Source organism: Sapajus apella, unplaced genomic scaffold (genome assembly GCF_009761245.1).
Source record: "Sapajus apella isolate SASKATOON/1434 unplaced genomic scaffold, GSC_monkey_1.0 scaffold102, whole genome shotgun sequence".
NCBI lineage: Eukaryota > Metazoa > Chordata > Mammalia > Primates > Cebidae > Sapajus > Sapajus apella.
Genome location: NW_022437042.1, coordinates 4,137,085 through 4,142,938, shown reverse-complemented (window position 1 = coordinate 4,142,938; position 5,854 = coordinate 4,137,085).

Sequence of the window (5,854 nt, the reverse complement as noted above, 5' to 3'; positions counted from 1 at the left end):
CGACAGAGCAAGACTCCATCTAAAAAAAAAAAAAAAAAAAAAACAAAAAAACAAACCAGCTTGCTTGTTCATGTCCTTTCTCAAAGTCTACCACTCCCACCACCTCTAAGATACCTTCTTTTCTCAGTAATAGCCTTCTAATTGATCAAACTGTTTTGACTTTTGCCCCTCATCCAATACTTTTGCACTCAGTGTGGTGGTCTTTTGCACTTTTAAACTTTTTTTTTTTTTTTTGAGACCAGATCTCACTGTGTCACCCAGGCTGAAGTGCAGTGGTGTGATCATGGCTCACTGCAGCCTTGACCTCTTGGGGTCAGGTGATCCTTCCACCACAGCCTCCCAAGTAACTGGGTGCACAGGCGTGTACCACCATGCCTGGCTAATTTGTTATTATTATTATTTGTAGAGATGGGGTCTCTCTATGTTACCCAGGTTGAAAACTTTTCAATGATTCTTATTGCTCTTACAATAAAAACAAAATCATTAATATAGCCTCTGAGGCCCTGCATAGCATAGCCATTATCTACCTCTTTCGCCTCATAAAATTCTCTTTTAATACTGTTGACTCTAATTTTATTTTTATCTGATTCAAATTTTACCAGTTGAGTCATGGGTCAGTTGGTTGCCAGAAAATCTGAAAAAAAATCTCAAAACACCGATTTTAGGCTTTACAATAGTGATGCTATTCATAGGAGCAATTGGGGAAGTCACAAATCCTTTAGCCTCTGGCCACATAACTCCTGAGCAGTAAGGGATTATACAAACTACACCTACATTTTTGCAGAATTCAAGTCCTTCCCATAATCTAATCTTGTCGCCTTTCATTAGTCTTACAAAGGCAGTTTTCAGGCCCTCAGCAAGAAGCAGGTTAGTTTTAGTATGGGACTATTATCATCCTTACTTTTAAGTTAAGCTGCAAACTAAATTACATGGTTAGCTTGGACTATGCCCAGTAGTGAGCAAATACAGCTTAGAGGTTAGGGGCAAGATGGAGTTCTCCATGTCAGACTTCTTTTGTTAAAATTTTGCAAAGCCAGTTTCAATCCCCCCTTTGGATTTCAGTACACTTCAATCCTGAAGTGTGAGTTACAGCGATGGGAAAACACCAATGACTACTCTAACTTCTTCCTGCTGACGGGGGATAGTTGGAGTAGGGTTTGCCCCAGGGTAAGAGGAGTGAAACTGTCTTGCAGTTGTTTGTATGTATTCACAAGTGCCTAGTTAAGATCCCAAGGTCTGCATAACAAAACATTAACACTCTTACCTATAGCTTTAGTATAGTACTTAAGTGAACAGTAGACTTAAAATAAATAATAAGCCCTAACATAAGAACTGAAAATCCTAGCTTCAGGTGTCACTGTAGAAATGATGTGAAGCCTTGAAGGATCTAGGTGAATGACCTTGAGAACCAATCAAATACAGGGTCATCAGCAGAGACTCAAAAACAATGGACTGGAATCCAAAAACAATGAGCTGGAATCTAGTGACAGGTATACTATAGTTTTTCCAAAGCATAATTTTTCTCTCTTGAGTTTTCCAATTCTACCAAAGATAAATCATAGTAGAACCAATTTATTTGCAAAATAAGTATTAGTCGTATTACGCTTGGCTTAATTATTTGCATAAAGTGCAGCAAGAAAAATTATTTGCCATAAAGGCTTAAAAAAACCCACCTAGCTTTGCTGGAACTTCTCATAAGGAATCTCAGATTAGACATTTTAACAGCCTCTTGAGTCCAGTCAGGGATATTCGTACCTGCAGATAACTGTGTGAATTGAGTGAATTGCTCTCTTCTCAGGGTACCAAAATAACTTGGGGTTCCTGGGCCTGTCAGAAAGTAACATTCTTTACTTACCACAGGCTTGGAACCCTATAAAGGACAAAGTACAAGGCCAGTGTTCCCAAGGGTCTCTTATCAGCTCTGTAGGTAAGCCTCAATTTGCCAATACAGTCTGAAAACATGTCATTCCAGTCAAAGCCTTGGTAATATAACCAGTGTCCCCAATTGTGTTCTGTTACAAAAGAAAATGGATTCTTACTGAACTTATGCAAATAATGATATTGCCATAAGTTAAGAATAATCACAAATAGTCTGCAAATTCTGGGGAAATTGGGTAGAAAGAAATGTGCTCCGAATTTTCTTCACAGGAATATACTTGACTCAATTGTTAAAAGCTGTCAAATAGCTCAAAAGAAAAAAAAAAGTTGGCCGGGCATAGTGCCTCTCACCTGTAATCCCAGCAATTTGGGAGGTTGAGGTGGGTGGATCACTTGGGGACAGGAGTTCAAGACAAGCCTGGACAACATGGCAAAACCCCATTTTTACTAAAAATATAAAAATTAGCTGGGCATGGTTATGAGTGACTGTAATCCCACTTACTTGGGAGGCTGAGAGGGGAGAATAGCTTCAACCCAGGAGGCAGAGGTTATAGTGAGCCAGGATTTGCACCACTGTACTCCATCCAGCCTGGGCAACAGAGTGAGACTGTCTCAAAAGAACTTTAAAAAGTTAAAAGAAAAAAAGTGTTCTTAACTCTGAAAATTAAAATAAAAAGAATCAGCAACATTTTAAGCAAAAAGTCATAAAAAGATAATTTCAGTCTTCTATTAGTTCAGTCCACATGATTAACTCCTGTTCTATTTGATATTGGGTCAACAATCCTTCTGGACACATAAGCTCTCCATATGAGTCCTGGAAGTTTTTTTTTTCTATTCCAATGACACAATTTCTAAAGTTATCAGGAAACTGCATTCAAGAGCCCCTGTCAGAGTCCTATAGCTGAATATAAAACCACCTTTTGAAAAGGATCAAAGCAATAATAAAATTTTAAAAAAGGCAAAAGGGAAAAAAGGATCAAAGCAAATCAATTGTAGATGACAAGAAAATTGAATACCTATGGTTAAAGACACTATTAACAAAGAAACCTGGATAGTTTGTAGCACATAACAATCTAACATAATAATCATAATTGTTAGTGATAATATACATGTCATATTAAAATTATAAGAGTCTCACATAATTCTAGAACACACATTAATAACACATTCATAGATACACATCCCAAAGAAAGCCAAGTGCCATTTCACATTTGACAATGCTCCCTGTATGACTGTAACATACCAAATAAGCCAAATATGTCTCTTTTGGACATCAGGGGATGCAATATCTAAAAAAAGTTAATGAGGACGAATGGACTGAATTTAGAACACGAAAGTTTGAGCTTGGAAGATTTGTCAAATAACAAAGATTTAAAACATTTGATATCACAAAATAGGATCACAGGTCATTCTATTAGCCAAAGTGATAAATGGAAAAATTTCAAATAGGCAAAAATCTTTACTCATTGATAGAGGGGAGACCCAGCTTTACAAACAACAAGACCCAGTGAAGACAGCATGAGACCAACTAACTCTGTCTCTTCTCTCTCTTTTCTTTTTTCCTTTTGTCCTGCAGTTAACCCCAAAGGCAAACAAAAATCTTTTTTGTTTCAGTATTACATAAAAATCTTGTTCAAAAGAGAAAACCAAATTTTGCCTTGGCATTAGCATACTATTAATGTTAAATCACTTTAATAAAACTTTATAAACAAATCTATCCAATCTTAATCAGTTTGACCATAAGTTAAAATTTTCATAAACCTTTTACAACTCTTTACAATTTTCTATTAAACAGCAGATCGATGCTGCAAAGAAACCCTGTTATTCTGACACATGGAACCAGTTGTGCTTTTTATCTTTACGTTTAATTTATAGAAAAACTAAATAATCCCCTTCAAATTGTGTCCAACTTGTTCACATACAGAACTTCCTTTATAAGATAAATACTTTAAAACTTCTACAACTTGCTTATGGCTTCAGTTTTGTCCTATCATTCTTTTAACTTAGGACAATCCATAAAAACCTCTCAACTAGAAGAAAATACTTTCCTTTTGACAAAAAAACATATTTCCATGCCTTCTTATAACCTCTTACCAAAACTCATTCTACTTTCCTTATATGCCTTACTATTTTGCCAGTAATCTCAATTACATATATTATGATGTTAACTCTCAGCAACTTTTATTCTAGTGAGAAACTTAGTAAGTAAGCAATTTTAACAATGTATGAGATTGCAGAGCCCAGGACAAGGACAGAGCTGTATACAATGTCTCTTTCCAGACTAGCTGGGGGACACAGCTAACTCCATGTGTCTCCAGCCCTTACCTAGAATCTAACAGCTATAAAGCAGATAAGTCAAACAATTATCAAAAATGTCATAGTAGCAGTTTATGACCTTTAAACATCTGACAGACTGTCTGACCTGCCTGATTCAGACTAAACGTCTAAATTCTGAAGATATCTTTATCTTATTTTACTAAAAATCTTAAAACTATGTTTACCAAAGTTTACTAATGTCGCATGAACTAAAAAGCATTAAGGTTTCTATTTTTAAATGTTTATATTTATTTAAGCCAATTAATTAGAGCTCTTTCATATATATTGGTTATTGAAACATCACACACAGGAGACATATAAATATATAGACAGACAAAAGCAGATCTGGTAGAGTTATAAGATTCTTCATTTGCCAGTTTTTAAATTTCTCTTCTCCATTTGAGACCAGTCTCTTAATTACTTGTTCCCTGCCCTGAACAATTGTCAGCTAGGCAACTCTAAATTTGCATTTCTAAAGGGACAATTCTTAGGTGAAACAAGATACAGGATTCATATTTTACTCAAACCAAGGAAAAAATGGTGCAAGTAAAAGCTCAGTTAAGACAGCCAGGAAAAGCAGATATCCTTACATGTGGACATTTCCTTAAAGATGTAAGTTTCTTCACTGGACTACTGGCTTTAAGATGGAGCCTTTTAAGGAGTAGGGTCATGGAGGCATGCAGTTTCTAGGGCCTAACAGGCAGTCACAGCTGGAAGGCAGAACAAATCCCCAAAAGTCAAGAATCCCATTTTCACACCAAAGTTTGGGTCCCCCCAAAAAAGGAAACACTGTGGGATGAGACAACACAATGCTTTTACCTGAATTCCACTGCAAGGGCATTCCTCTGAGGCTGGTGGCCAAACCAAAGCCAATAAGCCCATTCTATAATCAGGCCGTCCCTCATGGGAGCCTGTATTAATCTGTTCTCATGCTGCTATAAGGACATATCTGAGACAAATTTACAAAGGGAAAAGATTTGACTCACAGTTCCACGTGGCTGGGGAAGCCTCAGGAAACTTATAATCATGGTGGAAATGGGAAATGGAAGCAAACGTCCTTCTTCACAAGGCGCAGGAGAGAGAAGTGCGGAGCAAAGCGGGGACAAGCCCCTTATAAAACCATCAGATCTCGTGAGAACTCACTCTCATAAGAACAGCATGAGGGAACCACCTCCATGATCTAATCACCTCCCACCAGGATCTTCCCCCAACACATGGGGATTATACTTTTGATTACAATTCAAGATGAGATTTTGGGTGGGAACATAGCCAAACTATATCAGAGCTTTACCTCTCAGTGTGGCTGGGAATGTTTCCATATAAATAATGCTTCCAGGTGACCAAAAGCATTATTTTATTATCCAAACATGCAAAGAACCAAGTATCCCCCCATAACTGTCATTAGCCATTCCTAAAAGTATGTCTCCTACCTAGCTATTACATATCCAAGTTAAAAGCTCTCTCAATATGCAAAGTAAAAAGGTCAATGCAAAATAGAGGCGAGCCTTATATTCTAATCTATCTGCTCACGACTCCTGGGGTTCCATGAGGAAAACAGAGGTTCTTCCTAAAACAGTGTCTGTGGTGCCTTCTGTTTTTCCTAAGGGGTCCCAGGCTGTTAGGAATCATCTTAGGTCCTCATGTGGGCATCAAGGGTGGC